This window comes from Podarcis filfolensis (assembly GCF_964270895.1).
Source record: "Podarcis filfolensis genome assembly, chromosome: 10".
Classification (NCBI taxonomy): domain Eukaryota; kingdom Metazoa; phylum Chordata; class Lepidosauria; order Squamata; family Lacertidae; genus Podarcis; species Podarcis filfolensis.
In genome coordinates this window covers 2,320,508-2,341,191 of record NC_139612.1, presented here as the reverse complement: position 1 = coordinate 2,341,191, position 20,684 = coordinate 2,320,508, and the positions used below count along the sequence as shown (strand labels likewise).

Genomic DNA, 20,684 nt, shown 5'->3' with positions numbered 1-20,684 from the left:
GGGAAGCAGGAGACGTTCCCACCCACAATTCCCAGCAACTGGTCTTCATAGACATCACTTTACCTCACTACTGTATTCCATCTGTAAAATGGGCACACTTCCCTAGCCTGTCTTATGAGAGAGGTTAGGGGAAATTACCTGTTTGCAAATGTTTAATCCCTTGAAAATATTTTCCATGTGTGGCCTGTGAAGAAGATTGTGTGCTTTAGCTATTGGCTCTGCACGTGTCTTTAGTTCTTGGTGTGTCTGCATGATGGCAGACTGATAACGTAGCCTATCAATTGTCCACGGGGGCCAGAGGCTGCCTCCTTTTGAGTTACAATTCCACCTCTGTCCTTAAGGTGTGAATCAGCCCAGAGAGGCTGCTACTCAGCTCCTTCGCCTACACTCTCTTCTCTCAGACACAGCAATTCTCAGTTTTGTAAAGATAAGGAATTTGGCATCATGTGTCTTACTGAACACCCTCTCCCCCCTCCCCTTCTTTTTTGAACAAAGTATCTGACACAGTGGCTGCTTCATTTAATTGGTCTCATAATTTCCTGAATTGCATATTCTGCCATGTACCGGACAAGAATAATTTTGCCCACATTCTCTCCTGTTTTTCATTATCTTCTTACATGTAACGCTACAGGAAGCTGACGGGGGTGGGGAGGAGAAACCCAGGATGACTTCAGACAAACAGAAAACAATCTGTTGCAGCTGAACAATTCTGCCTGTCCCGTTTAAGCATCAAATCTGATTAAGCCGTGATTGATCATAATACAGAACAGCTTTGCTATAGCCTCTTTTATTTTTCCTTTCAAGAAAAACTCTTGAAAGCGGCCTTGATGCATTCATCCACCAGCACCAAGATTTGTTGAAATTCCAAAAGTTATTAGAGGAGAAATAGATTCCCCATCTTTAATGTATGATGTTATAAAGAAAGAAAGAAAGAAAGAAAGAAAGAAAGAAAGAAAGAAAGAAAGAAAGGGGGTCTACAAAATTAGTGGTCTAGCTGTATGAGTCCTCTAACAACAGACGGTATCTTTATATACGTACATTTTCTAGAGTTTATTGTTATTATTTGAGAAGTTTTGTCATCATGCCGAGAAGAAAATATCCTTTCCAAGTGGGGAACAGTTGCCAGTACAAATATCTGAACAGGACTTGGTTTCCCATTGACTAGGATTTATGGTTTGCTGGCAGACGATGCCAGAATCAGTGGGGCAAAGGCCATTGTGTTAGCCACCATTATATTAATCTTTCTTTTCTTGTTTTATCACTTAGTATGATTTCTTTTGCACAAAGTAAAGTGTTTAGAGATCAAGAAATGAATGGGTTTGGGACAGTTTGGGAGACTTGCAGGGATGACGGTGGCAAGGCAAAACATCTGCCAGTGGCTGTGTCGTCAGAGGGCCAAACTACATGTTAATGCCTGTTTCTTTTTCTAAAAGCAGCCGTGTGGTGTCTGTGTTTGTAATTGGGTGGGGAGTTTAATTATTTCTCCCAGTACCAATTCTCCAAAGCAAGCCCCTTACTCAATGATTCTATTAGCCGTGGCCATGGCTTTTAGGTGAAGAAACATGGTTTGATTAAGTATAAGGCAGCTTCCTCTGTTCCTAAACTTCAGGTGGTCTGATCATGGGTCTCCACCTAACTTGCAGTTTGGCCCTTAGAGAGGTTAGTGAGGTATAATGAGAGGCACAGAGCCCCATGTATTTTTCATTTTCTTCCTGTTCATTTGCCTTGTTTGCCTGCTTTGCTGTTACATGGCAATGAGCGATTGTGGCATAAAATAGAATCTGGTAAGTTTCCAAATAACCCAACTTCAAACCATGAGATTGAGGCTTGCATGCTTCACTAAGCAGGGGAGGAAAGTCAGCACACAAGCCCAAGGCAACTTTCTACTTGTGCACATAATACTAAGCCATGGGTTAATGTTGCGTGTGAATTAGGTTTATGCCTTTCCTATGTCCTGCCTCTACACATGGACACCACCAGATGGGCAGCATCGAAATCAGATTGATTATATTCTCTGTAGCCAAAGATGGAGAAGCTCTATACAGTCAGCAAAAACAAGAACCGGAGCTGACTGTGGCTCAGATCATCAGCTTCTTATAGCAAAATTCAAGCTTAAACTGAAGAAAGTAAGGGAAACCATTGGGCCAGTAAGATACAGTCTAAGTCAAATCCCTTATGAATACACAGTGGAAGCGAGAAACAGATTTAAAGATTTAGATTTGATAGACAGAGTGCCTGAAGAACTATGGATGGAGGCTCGTAAAATTATACAGGAGGCAGCAATGAGAACCATCCCAATGAAAAGGAAATGCATGAAAGCAAAGTGGCTGTCCAACGAGGCCTTACAAATAGTGGGGGGGAGAAGGCAAGAAAAATGCAAGAGAAATAGTGAAAGATACAGGAAATTGAATGCAGACCTCCAAAGAATAGCAAGGAGAGACAAGAGGGCCTTTTTAAATGAGCAGTGCAAAAAAATAGAGGAAAACAATAGAATGGGAAAAACCAAAGATCTGTTCAAGAAAATTGAAAATATGAAAGGAACATTTCACACAAAGATGGACACGATAAAGGACAAAAGTGGTAAGGACCTAACAGAAGCAGAAGACATTAAGAAGAGGTGGCAAGAATACACAGAGGAATTATACCAAAAACATACGGATGTCCCAGATACCCCAGATTGTATGAGTTACAGATAGGTAGCCGTGTTGGTCTGCCATAGTCAAAACAAAAAAATTTTTTCCTTCCAGTAGCACCTTAAAGACCAACTAAGTTAGTTCTTGGTGTGAGCTTTCGTGTGCATGCACACGAAAGCTCACACCAAGAACTAACTTAGTTGGTCTTTAAGGTGCTACTGGAAGGAAAAAAATTTTTTGTTTTGGCCCAGATTGTATGGTTGTTGACCTTGAGCATGAAATCCTGGAGAGTGAGGTCAAATGGGCCTTAGAAAGCACTGCTAAAAACAAGGCCAGTGGAAGTGATGACATCCCAGCTGAACTATTTAAAATCTTAAAAGATGATGCTGTTAAGACAGGAGTGTCTGGTGTGCTCTGGTCCATGGGGTCACGAAGAGCTGGACACGACTAAACGACTAAACAACAACAACAACATGTCCTGCCTTAGCAGTTGAGGTACTTAATGGGAGTGGGCATTGTCTTCATTGGGATGAAGGGCTGCAGTGAGGACCAGAATGAACCCGTTTTCCCAGTTTGGCAGCCAGAAAATAAGTGTTCAGGTAGGAGCAACATGCCTCTACCTCAGAGTTGGCTGCCCTGTGGCCTTCCAGAGGTTGTAGGACTCTTGTCATGACCAGTGTTCAGAGATGAAGGGAACAACATCTGGAAGACTGCACTCCTGACTGACATCATGGTCAACATAGTTGTTTGAAGTAATAATAGGGAACACGCTATTTCTCCTCAGCCCTTTTTTATTTCTGCAGCAAAGAGGAGCTACATGGATATTTGGTGGAATCATGTCTATAATGTTGGACCTACAAGTGCAAAACACATATGCATTGGCAGACCTGTAATGCAAGAGAAAACATATTATGGATCTCTTTCTATTTTCCCTCTAAAAGAGTGGCTGGTGAAACCCAGCCAGATGGTTGAGGTATAAATAATAATTTATTATTTTTATTTTTATTTTTATTTATTTAATGTCCATTTTAAAGCTACAGAACTACCCTCCCCATCCCCATATGATTTTTGGCATTACAAAATAACTGTCTGGCCATGTTGTACATATCTGCATAGTCCTTGCTAGGAGAATATTAATTTGCATTTCTATTGCTTAGGGGGACCCTTGTCCTCAACAAAAATATTTTGGTTTACCTTGCTCTGTAGCGTTAACCTATAATTAAGTTTAAATGCCACTTTTCACTTTTTACTAGGCTGTTTCAAACCCTAATGTCAGCTAGCCATGACCTTCAGAAAAACATGGTTTGAGAAATACACATGCATTTTCATGCTTAGCTGTAAATGCTAAGAAAGAGCATTGCCTAAGGTGGTAAATAGCCCCCAAATCCACTATTTCGCTAACAAACATGGCAATTGATTGACGCCTGGCTTTACATCCCTTCCAGGGCAGGTGGGGGGAGGGAAGGGGTCGCGTGATTATTGCTAATAATTACTGATGGTGCTGTAAATTAACAGAAGTCTTCAATATGCTCAAGTACATAGGGATCATAGAGATCCTAGAATTGTGGAGTTGAAAAGGACCCTGGGGATCATCTAGTCCAACCCCCTGCAATGCAGGTGCCTCATATGGAGATGGAACCTGCTACCTTGGCATTATCAGCCCATGCTCTAACCAACTGACAATGTAGCAATGCAAGTATTAGTTTTAGCAGGAAATATAATTTGGCTCTGTCAAGGGTTGTTTGGCTTTGCTTTGATGTAAAGACCTGATCACATAACTTTGGAGGAGCCATAACCGACTGAGCTCTATCCGTAGAACATGAGACTCTTAATCTCAGGGTCATGAGTCTGAGCTCCACGTTGCGCAGGAGATTCCAGCATTGTAGGGGGTTGAACTAGATGCCCACCCTCATCCCTTCCAGCTCTACAATTCTCTGATTCTACAGAATGCATGCTTTGCATACAAGGTCCCATCATATTCCGTCTCTGGCAACTCCTGGCAACACGCCTGGGAAATAAGTGCTCCTGAGACCTTCCAAAATTGCTGTTTTCTAGGGTAGAAGGTGGAGTTGACCAGGGTGGCACAGGTGGATCTGGGTTGCTCTCCCAGCTTCCAAACACTGTTATTGTTGCTTCATGAGAGGGAGAGAAGGGCAAGGCAGCAGCGAACTCAGCTTGGTGCAAGCACAGCAGCTTGTGTTGGCTCTTGCCCCCATGCATGCCTGCAACCGCCAAGCTCCTTTGCCATTCCTTTTCCTAGTAAGCAGAAGTGGCCTATGGTGGTCAGAAGCCAGGAGAGCAATGCAGCCCCACTCATGCCACCCCGCTGGCCACAACTGGACCTGACTCAATATCAGGCAGCTCCTTATATGTCCTGTCAGCTTATGCTCAAAACACTGGCACATATGCAGTCATTCAGAGGGCTGAGAGTGCTTATTTGTTCTCATGTTTGTTGTCAAGTGGTGAGAAATTCCAGCAGAATCAGCTCTACTGGATTTAGGTTGCTTTAGAGGAGAAAGCACTGGAGTCTTGTGGTGGTTTTGTACTATTTGCTTTATTTAAAAATCTACTCTGTGTGAACAAAAAGGCACTCCTTCAGCAAGCAGCAGATCCCCCAAGTACAATTTGTGTGAGCCTCCCCAAGCTGCCCAAGTTCCAGCTAACTCAAGCAAGAAACCCAGTGATTTTTCCCTTACTGACTTCAACCAGTCTCTCTCTCTCTCTCTCGCTCAAACTCAGAGCTGATGTAGTTCTGACACGCAACAGGATCTCAGTTTCTGAGTGTAGATTACTTAATTTAGAAGAAAGAGCATTAGAGATTATGCCATTGATTCGATTGCTTGTCTTCACTAGGCATCATCAGTATCTCCAATCCTCTTTTTTTCCCCTGGCTAGAGAGAGAAGATGCACAGGTTGCAGTGGTGGTGGTAGGGAGGCAAGGAGAAGCTGGGGGTGAGATCCCAGCTATTTCTTTCCTAAGCTAGTCGACTCATTTCTGTCACATGTGGTCCTCTGTGTATGATTAAAGTCACCACAACTGATGGAGCTAGTATGTTGAGAAGAGTTCCTATTAGTAGTAACAGTAGTAGTAGTAGTATTTCATTCATGCCTTGGTCCTGCCCCATTACTCTGGTTGTTCAATTGGTTGAAGTTGTAGGATCTGGAAATAAAGCAGGCCTTGTGTCGCCTGGTTACTCATTGCCTCATTAGCACAGTGATGTATGAGCAGCCACACCAGTAAAACGATACTCAACTGCAGCACAAACAAAATGGGTTCATTTAAAATGCAGCTCCTTCAAAACTGGGCTCTCTCCTTTCCTTCATTAGGCTCTATATTTAGGAACATTTTAAAGCATGCCAAATTGCACATTTAAGAAAGAAAGAAAGAAAGAAAGAAAGACTTTCTTCTTGTAATTGTTTCAGGAACGAGAGTCAAAACAATGGTAGAATGTTTCCCCTTGGCAGTAGCCCACTAACAGCTGTCACTTTGGGAATCTGCTCCAATAACCCTTCACCTCATACCCAAACCCATGTAATATGCACAGTGATAAGAATGTGTTTCTGTGACAGATAGAGACCCTTATGATGCCATAATTATTTGATATTCACATGCAGTGGCCCCTCCATTCTCCACTGATTCTCCATAAGCAAAAACAAAAAACTTTATATATGATCAGAGGTTTGTTTTAAATATATACTGTATATATATTGAAATCTTAGGAAGTGTGTATGTCTGCCAAGTTTCTGACATTTTACTCTAAGATTTGGAGTTACAAAGAGAGTTCCATAGTGAACTGCTATATTTCACTTTCTAATTTATTTAAATATATTAAATATTTAAACTGCCCAGTAGCTTAGCACTAGTAAAAATCCTGCAGACATTCCCATGCTAATCACTGAGTCACTTTTTTACACATGCTGTATCCTGAATGAGCAGAATGGAAGCTGCCCATCCATTCTGCCCCCAGAGCAAACTTCCCTCTCTTTGCTCCCTGCTTGGCATTTGGACTCACCTAGGTTCAGTGGACGGAATGCAGTGGCACCTGAACATGTAGAACGCCATGTACACCTGATAACCAGTGGTTTTACCCTCCAGTTTCACCAGTTATTTTGACACATTATCAGGCGTGTTCTCTAGCACTACACATGTAGGCACCAATACAGATTATGTCCAACATGCAGATAAGATAAGATAAACTTTATTCGCATTAGCTGGTTCCTCCCACCATTCCTCTGCATCTAGCCAGTCCATGACATCAGATGAATGAAGGGGTGGGGTGGTGCCTGTGAGGAAGAGAGACATGGAGTATGGGGAACACTGCTTCTATTTTAAGATTATACACAATCTCTGTGCAGGAAAAACCAAGTACCTCAAATATGAAATGTACCACAAGATAATTTTTGCACTGTGTGCACAGACAGAGCAGTGCCCTCACGTCCCTTCCTCTCTGGCTGATTGCTTCTATGGAAAGCAAATCTGTGCTTACCCACTATTTCAGAACATGGTGCTCTTTATTTCCAGCAATCCTGCGTGTCTTTTGGTTTACACAGCACCAAAAATATGATGTGTGTGGTGTGTTCAGAGTCAATGTTCTAACTTGTTCTGTTTAATTTTTCTATAAATTTGTCTTGCCTCAATAGCTTTTAATCCCTTTTCTCTGCCTTTTGAATGTGTTGGCAGTAGCTTGGCTTGGAATAAAACATCCATCTTGTCAAAGGACAGCTGTGGTAGCAGAAAGGGTGCAGACAAGCCATATTTTATTTTATTTTGTCAATCATCAGAGTATTTTATCTGCTTTCCCTCATAAGCGCTAAGGAAATAAGTTTTTGCAAAAGGGAAGAGAAGGTGTTGGGCCTGCTGCAAACTGGGAGCCTAAAATGAACAGTGAATGATTTTCAATGAGTATTGTTCTGCCATTAAGATTTGTTTCATCTTCATCTTCCATCATGATTAAAAAGCCCTCCCTTGTCTAGACACTTTAATCCAGATAATTCATCAGTTCCCTTTTCTAAACATATCTTCTCCCTACATGCTTCACGTGGGATTGTGCTGCCACTCTTTTGCTGCTACATGACAAGTTTGGTGCAGTACAAACATTTCTGCTAATGAACACTGCGATGCAGAGGCTTTGCATCCAACTAAACAAAAATCAACTGATTAATTGTATGAGTTTTTGTTGAGGAATTAATTATTAAATTTTCATAGATTTCCATATGTATCAAACAGATTTTAGTGGTGTAAAACAGCATATCCTGTTTATATTTAGCCTAAAATGTTGCTGCATGAAGTTATTAAAATAACATTTTCAGAGACCCAGTTCTCTCTTACTTAAGGGAACCTGTGCTTTTGAGTCTTGATATTTTTTTTAATAAAAAAAGGAATGCATATATATCCTTAAAAGGACTCTGCAAATCCTCTCAGCATTGCTGTTGATGGTCTAATATGATAACATAAGAAGATACAAGTCCTTGGTCAAGCAGTTTAACATGCTGCTTCCAACTACAGATGGACAAAAAAATCATCTGGTTTGCATTTTTCAGTAAACTAGTCTAATTTGCACTTCCCAATATAAGCCTTCAGATTGCATACTTTTCCAGATTTTTCAATGCCATTCTCAGCCTTAAAAAATGGAATAAAATGAGTAAAAAAAAAACCAACCCCAACACCCTTGCCTATTTTATGATAAAATATTTTTAATAATACATACATTTGGGTGAGATATGTCATGTCTCTTATTGGACCTGCTTTACCCTCCTTGTGTTCTGGCCTGGCTGAAATGTGTCCTGGAACTCTGATAATGCCTCATGGGGTGGATCTACACTCATGGTTCCTAACAAAGGGTTAAGGAATGATTTTCATAATGCAATGAATGCAGTACGTTTTCTTGAAAATTAAAAATGTGTTACTATGATGTGACACTAGAGGGTTCTGCAGAGCAACCAGGACCCGACAGTGGGGAGACTGCGTTGTTAAAGGTAAGGAACACCTTTAATTTAACAGTATGCCCTGTGATGTTTTAGAACGATATAGCTAATATACAGCCTTGGTTGTCTGGATGATACAGCCTTGGTTGTCTGGATGGAGGATAGAGAGGTGTGTCAGATTCTCAAAGCTTTATTGGCATAGGTACATTTACATTAATTTTTCTGCCCATTTTTGCCTCTGGCCACACCCACCGCTATTGTTCCCGAAAGGGATGCAACTTTCAGGCTGAAAAGGGTTCCGCACGCCTGCTTCTTCAGTCTAGGCCTTTTGAGGTGGGTGTCTGATTTGTTTGTTTGTTGCCAGGGTGGTTGAAAGTTTCCGCGTTCAGAAGAGGGTGGCCCTGCTCTTTGTCCAGTGTGCACTGGCGTACCTGTGTCAATTCCAGCTTGGCTTTGTTTACTTTCTGCCAAGCTGGCTGAGGCAAGGAGCCAGCGGAGAGCCACAGGTGTGGCTCGGACCACAAGTAAATGGTTCTATATTTCCAGGCTGAGAATGGCTGGTTAACTGGTTGACTTTTAAAAAACTGAGATCCATATGTTCATTTCCTTAATATTTCAGGCCTTCAGGCCTTCTCCTTCGGTTACAGTCCTGGTATGAACATTGGGACCTCCCTCATACCAAGCTAGAGTCATCCATCTCAGTAATTGTCTGCTCTGCTCTGGACTGTCAGGGGCTCTTTCCGCCATCTGCTGCCTGATTTTTTAAACCAAAGATACCACACTTGCCTTCAGAGTGTGTGCTGCACCACTAAACTTGGAAGTAAGTTTCATTTATTTAAAGGAACAGTGATTGATTTATGAAACGATTTAAAGGGCAGCTTTTTTAGGCACAGACCACCCAAGGTGCCATACCTCATCCATCCATCCTACGCATTCAAGCTGCTTCTATGTTTGCTTACTCAAAAGTCCAACTGAAATCAATGGGACTTATTCCCAAGTAAGTGTTCATAGGAATTCAGTCTTATGATTGCAGTCTAAACATTGAAATTCTTCTGGATGGATTGTTCATTTATTTAAGAATGGCTTTTATGACATTATAATTCTTAGCAATAGGCTCTATTTAATTAAATGTCAGATTCTATGGAACTGATGAATTACTATATTGTTATGAGTTTGTGGGTGCCAGACTCCTATAATCCCTGGATCCAGCAAGTGTTATAAACTAATCAAGCCTTCAAATTCTGGGAAATAGCCAGACTAGCTGCCTGGTTGATGGGCCATTAAGAGAACAAAGGATCGTGGCACTGCTGAGCGAAGAACGCACACCCACCCTGCCGCCTTAAACAGATAAGGCCAGAGTTTAGAATAGAGAGGTTAGGGAAGGAATTGCAGGAGCCAGAAGCTGAAGGCAAAAAGCTGAAGGTTGGAAAGCCAGAGAACCAGAGCATGCTGGCTGATTTCTGCTGGAATCCCAGGCTGTGGCTATGGAAGAAACAAGACTCTTTGGAGGTGTTAATGCTGTGAACCCCTCTATTGTAGACTCAGGTTACATATATGTGTCAATAAACCATCTATCATAAAGGCACCACAGTCTCCGCTCGCCTCATTCCCAAAAGGAAACACAAACCTCTTCTCCTTAATCACACACCTGGAACCCCTGAAATCTTCCACTGCTTGGAGATTGGGGTTTTATTGTGATTTACTATACAGTGGTACCTCGGGTTAAGAACTTAATTTGCTCCGGAGGTCCGTTCTTAACCTGAAACTTTTCTTAACCTGAAGCACCACTTTAGCTAATGGGGCCTCCTGCTGCCGCCGCACTGCCACCGCACAATTTCTGTTCTCATCCTGAAGCAAATTTCTTAACCCGAGGTACTATTTCTGGGTTAGCGGAGTCTGTAACCTGAAGTGTCTGTAACCTGAAACGTCAGTAACCTGAGGTACTGCGGTATAGAAAATGGGAGGGATTTCCCATCACAGGTATAAATCTGTATACTGGACAAATAAAAATGAATAATTAAAATTAGAAACCTTTTAAAGCATTTCTAACATGTACATACATATAATGCACATGCTGTCCTTCCAGTGCAAATGAAGCTGGGGTATTGTGGTGATTTAGAGTATGAGCTGTGAGCCAAGAAGTCTATTAAAATCCTTAGGCAGGCCACTATCTTTCAGGCTTCTTCTACACCCCATTTGAAGAATGAGGATAACGGCATTGACAGTAGCTTTATGGATTTTTTAGTAGTTTTATGGATTTTTGAAGCCTAGTTTGGGTATAATGCTAAATCATGGTTTAGAATTAGAAAAATTACCATGGGCTTGCACCCTCACTGCTGCTTCTTCATTATGTGTCAGGGAAGGAAATGGAAAATTTTCACTTTTGGTTTTGAATTCACCATAGACTGCATTTAGGAAACTTGGTTTTATTCTAAGCATGGCCAGTAGTGAGCAAAGTAAGTTCTGAAACTATGGTTTGATTCTGGCTTGTTGAAGCCAAGTAGAGTTATGAGAGTCAGCTTTCTGAATTCCAGAGTAGCAGGAAAATGCTGCTTATTTGAGATCAAAAGTGGATTCTTTCAGTCTCCCTCCCCTGCACACAAAGGATGAGGAAAGGGGTGGATGTGTGAACCTAATGCTTTCTGCATCTCATTCAGTGCAGACTCTGCACTAGATAAAAACAAAGCATTATTACATAGATATATTTATTTAAAATATTTTAACCACCTGTTAGTGCATACTCTCAGTTTACACACTAAACCCAGGTCTTTCACAAAACCTTGTGGTTGAACCATGTAAGTTTCTTCTTCTAGGTCACCATAGAGGTCACTTTTGATGACAAAATGTGAAAACTTCGTTTCCTTTTCTGCTGCTCATTTCAGCAATAGCCCAACACTCAGTTCAACTTCATTCACGTTGCTGGCCCTGATTGCAAACCACCTGTGAAGACTAAGAAGGGCCATTTATGGTTTTAAGCAAGCAGCTAGATTCTGGAATCAAAAAATGTTGAGAGGTTTTAAATTTGAGCAAAGCAAAGCTAATCGTTTTTTGCATATTTGTAATGATGGTGATTGAATTAGTCATTTGGTTGTATGCTGATGATCTGCTGATATATGGTTCAGATAAACAGAAAGAAAATTTTGAAAAAGGTTTAAAGGCACATTTTGAGATCAAGGATATAGGGTTAGTGAAAAAATATCTGGGCACATAGATAGAAAGAGAGAAATAAGGCTCTTTCTGATCAGCCAAAGCAGTAAAATTCAGCATCTGCTGGAGTAGAATGGCATGGAAACTTGTAAGCCGGTTGCTACTCCAGTGACTATAGAGTACCAGAAACAATATGATGAAAAAAGGAGCTTGAGGATGCTGACAAATTCAGAAGTATAGTTGGAAGTTTGCTTCATCTTGCAAACATATCCATGTTCAGATGAGCTGAACTGGGAACAAAGATTCTGGAATACTGGCTGGGTGACTCTGTGATTGGCAAACTGCACTAACACAGTCATCTCCCCCAACACTGCAGTGTCAATGTCTGTATCCATGAAATGGCTGGGAGGGGATGACACAACTATAGGAAGTAATCACATTGTCTGCCTCCCTTACCCCCATCCCCAATTCCTGGATACAGGTGTTAGAAATGTGATACAATTATCAGCTATATGGAGCGCTGCAATGCTTTTAAAATGCTTTGCAATGCTTTTAAAAACAAAATTCCTATAACTACCATTTCAAATGTTCTCAGACAAGCAAACAGTTACTCAAGAGCTCTACTGAAACAAGGTTTGGCAATCATAATGTCCTGTAATTTGGATAGCAGTTTTTAGGTGTTAGGTTGAATGGGCTGTGGTTCAGTGCATACACTCAGTCTTTTCCTAAGTACACTTCCAGACTAGTGTGCATGCAATTATGCGTAGGACTGTGGTCTTTTGGGGTCAGAAAAATGTTTTCAGGGAAAGCCTGTCCTGATTACACTCTGTGGGGATTTACTGTAGGCAATCCTGTGGTGATTACCTTGTAAAACTGGAACAATCTTCTATTAAAGTCTTGCAAATGAAAATGAAAATACAATCACAGCCAACATGAATTTGTTCAACTTATAGAAGGACTGAGAATAGTGATAGTTTTAGAGCTGAGACCTTTATATATATATGCAGTGGGTGAGGATCTCTCTCTCTCAGATTTTGCCAAGAGATCTCTCTCTCTGAGAGCCAGTGTGGTGTAGTGGTTAAGAGCGGTAGTCTTGTAATCTGGTGAACTGGGTTCGCATCTCTGCTCCTCCACATGCAGCTGCTGGGTGACCTTGGGCCAGTCACACTTCTCTGAAGTCTCTCAGCCCCACTCACCTCACAGAGTGCTTGTGGTGGGGGAGAAAGGGAAAGGAGAATGTTAGCCGCTTTGAGACTCCTTAAAGGGAGTGAAAGGCGGGATATCAAATCCAAACTCCTCTTCTTCTTCTTCTTCTTCTTCTTCTTCTTCTTCTTCTTCTTCTTCTTCTTCTTCTTGGCAAAATGTGTATACCATTTTCCACACAAAAATGATTTCCTGTAAAGTTCATTTCAAACACTAAAAATGACAGGCGAAGAAGAAGAAGAAGAAGAAGAAGAAGAAGAAGAAGAAGAAGAAGAAGAAGAATCCCATAATAGGATAGTTTGCTCTTTTCAGCCTTCTATTTTTTTTTAAATGATATTTATTAAGGTTTCAGAAAAGATTACAAAAATAAGAAAAAGAAACAAAAAAGAAACAAAAAATACAAAATACAGAAAAATAAAAACAATTAAAAACAAATCAATCTTTCCATGTCTTGTCTTTCACTTACTTGTTTCCCTGACCTCCTCACACCTCCCTTTTTTGTATTCCAGTTCAGTTAGTTAATTCAGCAAATCCTTTCCCTCTTTGTTTTTATCTTAATCCTTTATCTTAATATATTATAACTTTACATTCTCACCTGTTAACAATCCATTTTTACATACTCCTTTGTAACATTACTGCCAAAACCACTTAACTTCATTCCAACATCATTCTAACATTCATTAATTTTGCAGTATTTGTGTAAATAGTCTTTAAATTTCTTCCAATCTTCTTCCACCGACTCTTCTCCCTGGTCTCGGATTTTGCCAGTCATTTCCGCCAGTTCCATATAATCCATCACCTTCATCAGCCATTCTTCCAGGGTGGGTAGATCTTGTGTCTTCCAATACTTTGCAATAAGTATTCTTGCTGCTGTTGTATCTTTTCAGCCTTCTAAGGCAACTGTGCTGAATAGGAGAGCACCTTAGAAAGAATAAAATGTATATGTGTTGCGCTAGGCCCCACTTTCCAGGGTCAATGGGACAAAATCCCAGCATTTCCCCCCATTAAATATTCTGCTGCCTCACACTGAGCATGAGTTATAGGCATCCCAGCTCTGTTTAATGTGCCTATCGAACAGTACAGCATGCTGCCAAAACCACACTTTTCTAACTCTAATGAATGGAGGAGTTATTGCGTTGACTTCTCCCGCTGGCTTTTAGAGATTATTTTAAGTGTACTCTGTGTGAAAATTGAGCTGAAGCCCTGGAGGCGTATTTCATCGAAGACCAAATCCTTTCTCTGTTCCCACCATTCCTGCACAGGAGATTGCCCTGGGAACTAGTTGAGGAGGCGGGTAAAAAAAGAAAGCCTTTGCTGCCTCTAAACACTGTTTCCTGAGAGCTAACTGGGAACATCTTGAGAACAATTCAGCTGACTTGACATTACATCTAGTTTGAAATACAGTGTGCAACGACACTTAGTATTTTATAGGTTTTATCCCCTCTGTTGTTTACAGGTCATCTCGGCTGGATCTCATTACACAAATTAGGTGCCTTTTATGACTGATTCCGCTTTGCATTTTTGAGTGAGCTGTCTGTGGTTTCTGGGTTGCTGCTTTGGGCTCTCTATTTAAGAATCTCAAAAGCGCAATTGATCATAAGTCAGGACTGAATGAAACATAAGAATGTTAGAACCGTCACAGTAGGTCAGACCAATTGTTCACTTAGCCCGTCTCTAGAAGCAGCCCATAAGGGACATTTCAGATCATAGTTTGGAATGATGCATTCACTAATTATTTACTCCCATGTTTTGGCAATCAAAGCATATACGAACAAACACATTTCATATGAGGCTGAATATTCTGTTCAACTTGGCTAATAATTGTGGATGTACCCATAATCCAGAATTAAGGGTAGCTCAGCTTTTCTTATCATTGCATGCCCAGACACTTTTGCAAGTCCCAGATTTAGCACATTTCTTAGCCCCACTTGTCAGAGAGAAAATACTGCCCATTATCCCCTTATGGTGCCAAGCAGCCAGGATTGACTCATATGCTCTCACCTCCATTTCTGCAATGCCATCCCTTCTTATTTGATCTCACCATCTTTCCATCTTCTTCAAGTCAAGTTTGTGGTGCTGTAGGAATGCCCAGAAGCTGCAGTTTCTCCTGGCTTATTTTCTGCCTTGTCAGGACTTGCTTTCCTCTAGACTCCACACACTTTGAAAGCAACATTTTCCAGAGTTCTGCTAGAGGAGGCATGGTTAATTTTTCAGAATTAAAAATTGGAGGCATACTTTCCTTTTACATCCACAAAAGTTGACTCTTAGGATGTGTAAGAATAAGAATGATCCACTCAAGAAAACCCCATCTACTGTGTTTCTGTTGTGTGTGCCTCTATGAGTAGGTAATTCTATTAGAACAATAGAATTGCTATGGTGTTTCACCAAGCTGATGGTTTGTGTCACTTCAGACAACCACAAGGCAAGGGTCATCTAGTCCAACCTACTGCAAGGCAGGAATCTCCACTAAAGCATCCATGACAGATAGCCATCCAACCTCTGCTTAAAAACCTCCAATGAAGGAGATTCCACCAGCTTCTGAGAGAGTCCATTCCACTGTCAAACGGTTTTCACAGCTGAGTCTTCAGCTCATATCTGATGTTGAGGCAGCATGCCAGAATCCCCCAGTGGAGACTGAATGGAAGGAGATCATGTTATAGCACAGGAATCATGGAGGTGGCAACAGGCAGCCTCCTCAATGGGGTGGGGATGAAATTTGGCTTCACAGGAAACTTTAGTTTTTGGTAATTTGCCTCGCAGCATCCAGTCCCACATGGCACAGAATGGGGAATTACTGCTGTAACTATTCTGCTTTCCAAATCAAATCCTTGATCCCATTGCTCAGCAGAAGAACACAGGATCCTTGGGTCCAACTTGACATGGTCCCTTTGACACCTTCAATGAGAGGCTGCCCCTTCTTACCTTTGTCCTTGAAGGAAGTAAGGAAAATAGACAATCCATTTACTAGATCAGTATTGATGGTGTGGAGAACATGGAACAAAACAGTGGCCCTTCACCAGTGGTCCCATTCCTGGATCATTCAGCTTTTAGATGCACAAATAACTATCAACTGTTCAAGGATTGAGAGGACATAGGCATTTACACAATCCATATAGTTTTCCAAGAGAAATTGCAAGGTAAACTAAAAGACACTCATACTACCTGGTTTCAGGTAGCTCAGACTCATTCTTTTGCACTTCATTTGGAGTGCAGGGCAGAGGGCCTACAGACACTTCCATTGTTTGAATCCTTATGCAGCAGGCCAGCATATGCCCTAAAAGGTGCCACTTCCCAAATTTACAGCAATCTATTAGATCAGGAAGTGCGGGTGGGGGTGCTAGAAGCCTGCAAATTGTATAGGAATCAGATTTAGGCCACCCAGTTGAAAGGCACTGGACTACTCCCCGTTCTAAACCATCTCAGCTCGCTAAGAAGAGGCCTCCCTCAAGGTCATCCTCTGATGGCACTGGATGCCAGTCAGGCTGGCAAAAAGTAATCCCTCTCTTTCCCCTTTATATTGGAAGGGCTGTGGAAAGCTTGGTTCATTTATTCATGTTTGGTGGGAATGCCCTTATGTTTAAAAACGTTTGGAAAAGAGTAATTTCCATTATATCCGCAATTACAGGCCAACCCTTTTCTCCAAATCCTGCCTTAGCCCTACTATCTTTGGAAATAGACTTAGACTCCATCCTGTGCCACAGTGAACTAGTAGGCTTCTTACTGAATTTTAGTCTCAAAACATCTGGAGTGCCAACGTTGAGGAAGCCTGCACTAGGCACAGGAGGGCAATTGAAGGCATAACGTATAGAGAAACGTGGACCCCTTTCTTTAGCTATGTTAATGACCAAAATCCAGACCACCTTATGCAGTACCAATTGCTCAATATTCTCAGTGGAGAGGTTACATTTGAATGTTTGAATGCTGGGTGATTAAGTGTAGGTCTAGAGACAATGGATAAAACACACACCATTAGAGGTACTGCTAGGTAAATGTTTAATGGTTATTGTATTTGTTTAAAAGCAATAAAAATTGTGGGTTTTTGGTTTTTTTTACAAAAAAGTTCATTGCAGATTGATTCTGCATTACCCTGCAATGGGTCCATCTGAGAGCAGAAGTAGGCTGTGCAAGCAATGGGGGCAATGGCATTGTGGGTGAGCATACAGCAAGGTCATAGTCACAGCTTCTTCATTCAGCACAGAGAGAAAAGGGCATGGATGACTTAATCAAGGAGAGGATTTTCAAATGCCTATCAAGTAACTGCAGCCACCCCTTTTGAACAGCAGGCTCTAGAACCAATCTAGATTACAGACATGACACAAAGAAGAGAAAATATTTTACACATGAGGCAAAACTTCAGCATTTAAGATTTATGATTGGTGCTTTTAGAATCTTCCTGAATCCATTATTATATTTCTCTCTGTACTATTTGTATTAGTCTGTTGTCCCGCTGGCAATGGATTACGCATGCTCCAGGCTGAGGCAGGCAAGGCGAGCGAGCAGGTTGGGGGGTGAGGGAGCAAGGAAGGAGACGGCATGGGGTGAAGGGAGCGAGAGAGGCAGCAGCTGAGCAAGCTGAGCTTGTGGTGATGGGTGGAAGCAGGCGGGGGCTCTGGACATGTGGTGGTGGCTGGGGCTGAGTGAGTGGGGCAGTGCAGCAGCATGGCTGAGCAAGTGGGGCAGAGTGGGTGCATGCGCTGCGCTTGCAGCAGTGGGTGGGCAGCCTGGAATAGAAATCATCTGCATGACCCAACGTTTTATTTCCCTCCAGCGTGACCAGAAAACTGACCCCAACGGTGGGGCAAAGGCAGACAAGGACCGGATGCTAAAAGGAGATCACTGTGTTACCAGGGACGGGTTTTATTCGCATCCCCAATATTGTCCTTTTGGTTTCGCCAATGCAGTAATTATTTTAGTATGTGCTCAAAAGGTTGAAGAGCAGATCCAATCGTAACATGTTGATTTCTAGACAATTGCTGAATCTCAAGTATGTATTCAAGTCATATTGTGATGTGGAAGCCTTATCCCATAGGCCCAAATATGCAGGGACAGGCTCTATTTGCCAGCGAAGGATGAATTCTCTCCACATGGTTTGACATTCTCTTTCCTTGGTTACTGCTGTACCTGTTTTATGATTGAGGTCTGGCTCTAGAATTGCAGCCGATGTCCTCCTGTCTCAGGCCATGCTCTGGAAGTTTTAACTTTGCCATATAAAATCATCTACAAGACCAGCTACCACCTCTGCAAAGACAATCCATCACCACAATCCATCAACTCGCCACCATGTCAAGGTTATTATCCTCAAAATTCACTTGACTTTGCATTTTAAGACAGCCTCAGATTCTCATACCCCACTGCTGAGTTGGCTATGAGAATTTGATGCATTACCTTGAAAAACAGTCAACGACGGTACAGGTGGTATCAGTCCCTCATGTATCAGCGAGGCTGTTTTTTTAATTCTGGTTGACAGAAATCTGAGTTGCTTTTCACACTTGCTTATATGTTTGCTTCAGCATGTCTTCAAACCTCTTCATAGCCACAAAGAGTTCGGGATCTGGCTTGGGGGGCAAGAATGGTTGGCCACTGGTTGGGGCAGGGAGGGATGGGAATTGTAGTCCAGCCATATGTGGCCATGGCTTCCCCGCCCGTGATCTTTCCCAGTTCCTGGGGCTGCTTGTCTGGGAGAACACGAATGCACGGATCCAGCCGACGGGCCGCGGTGGCGAGTGAGGACTGAAGTGTTGGTGCGGGCAGGAAGGAGCCGCGGGGGACTCGGCCGAGCCCGGATTCCTCCTCGGGGATCCCTCTCGGTCGCGCCCTCCTTCCTTCAGTCTCCGCGGCTCCTGCGCCGGAAAGCCGAGGGCAGAGCAGCAAGCCAAGGGGGCCTTTCTTTGTTTTTCTGCTCCCATTCCAGAACCCGGCCTTTTTTCATCCGTGCTCTTTTTGCTGAAAGGCAAGGGGCGCGCCTCTCTGCGCCTCCGGCCCCGGCTGCTGCTCGCGGCCTCCTGGGCGCCCCCGCCGGGCCCTCCGAGAGAGAGAGAGAGAGAGAGAGCCCGGCAGTGGCGCGCCCGCCGGCGAGTTCTGCCAGCCGCCTCAGGACGCAGCGGGACGCGCGCAGAATCTCAGCCGCTGGGCGAGCGCGGGCCCCTCCCTCCCTCCCTCCTTCCCGCCCGGCGTGTTTGCGTCTCGCCCCCCGGCCGGCCGGCTGGGAGCTGCGGAGGATGGAGGCGGCGGCGGCGCGCTCTGGAGCCGAGCCAGGCTCTCTCCCTCCGAGAGACCGTTAGCAGCAGCGGCAGCGTCGGGGCCGGGGATGTGGTCGCCTAGGGAAAGCGCTCCTGGCAGACGCGGGCGGAGCAGCAGCGAGCGAGAGAAAGGGCTGCGCCTCCACGCCAGCAAGTCCTCACAAATGGATGCTGCCGCCGCCGCCGCCGCCTCTGTCTGTTAGGCCAAAGGCCCGAGGAAACTGGATCTAATGGGATGCTTTCTTTCTGGGAAGAGTGGGATTGAAATCTGAATTGCTCCGCCGCCGCCGCCGCTGCTCCTGTTGAGGTGGAGGGAAAGGTAACGCGAGTCTTTGTTTCCATCAAGGGGGGAAGCCATTGAGAACATGCAGCATTTTCCTTTGCCTTAAAAAAAGAGGGGGGGGGCTGAAGGGAAGCACAAACTGTAGCTGCTTTGTGATGCCATTTTTTCTAGGATCTCATTATAACATGGAATCGCTAGGTCTTCCCATTTAAAAAATAGGTTTTTAATGCCTAGGTTTAGGAAAACCATTACGTTGCAGGAGCTGAGAGAGGGAAAGCAATGTGGATTGGCTTTAGGTGTGCTGGGGTTGTGGCTGGGGGTGTGAGGAGAAAGGTACGAGGAATCATCTAAATTCAAACAAGTCTGGGAGCCTTTTGCTAGGATCTGCTAATATGGAGCTGTTCCTTTGCACTCTAAATGGATGCAGCCTGTTTAATGCACAGCTTGAGGCTTGTAAAAGGTGAAACCTCTGGAATATTTTTTGTTTTCATTCAAACATTAGGCTCTCCTATTCTCTTGCAGGAAAGTTGTTTCACGTTCAGTAAATCAATCAGTTTCCCATTATTTTGAGATCTTTGCTTCTCTCTCTCTCTCTCTCTTTCTCTTTCTCCCCCTCTCCCATGCTGCAAATGAATCCATATGAGATCACTTTCCTGATTGTGTTATTAAGCATGTTCACTGCTGAGTGGGGAAAGCAGAAAAGTAGATTGCAGCATCCATGCAAAATTTCCAAAAGAAACAATTGTTTCTATTAATAGTACTGGCAGTGGTTTAATGAAACACATGCAGACAAGCAAACGATCCAGCAGCACTCTTTCTGAAACAGTCAGAGGCTACCCTAAAGGAACAAAACAGATAAAGGATGAACTGCAGAAATGAACAAGTACAAATAACGGAGACAATTATTTTTGAAAACTAGAGAAAGGGGTGTTGTCTAGCTTGACTGTATGAGGTTGTGTGTGCATAGATTTGCAGTCTGTATGTGCACTTTGAAAGGGCCAACACTGATGGTGAGACTCCACCGAACCTGCCTGAGCTCCACCTTCGGCAGCATCGTAAGGGGTGTAACCAAGATTACACTGCACCAGGCTTAATTTGGATTCACACTGGAGTAGCTTCCCACCCACAATATTTCTCATGAAATGTGTCATGTCTGATTTGTATGCCAGTGTTGTATCCCGACCCCTAACCAAGCACCAAAGAGTAAAACGACATGGGTGGTTATTTTTCCTATCCAGTACTCGCAGGATGGCA

At 43.0% G+C, this 20,684-nt stretch overlaps 2 protein-coding genes across 8 annotated transcripts in view; one reads left to right on the top strand and one right to left on the bottom strand.

The window, feature by feature from the left end:
* FRMD4A (FERM domain containing 4A) overlaps positions 1-20,684 on the top strand; it is a 426,455-nt gene that overhangs the window by 211,854 nt on the left and 193,917 nt on the right. Inside the window, exon 1 of one of the 7 annotated variants that reach the window (XM_083574967.1) lies at positions 16,921-19,466. The exons of the other annotated variants lie outside the window; for them this stretch is intronic. The gene's annotated coding sequence lies outside the window, so the exon portion shown is untranslated. Of the gene's footprint in view, positions 1-16,920; positions 19,467-20,684 lie in introns of those variants that run through there. 7 annotated transcript variants of the gene reach the window in all.
* Positions 1-20,684, bottom strand: part of LOC310744223 (uncharacterized protein) — a 70,246-nt gene that overhangs the window by 8,552 nt on the left and 41,010 nt on the right. The window lies entirely within an intron of this gene.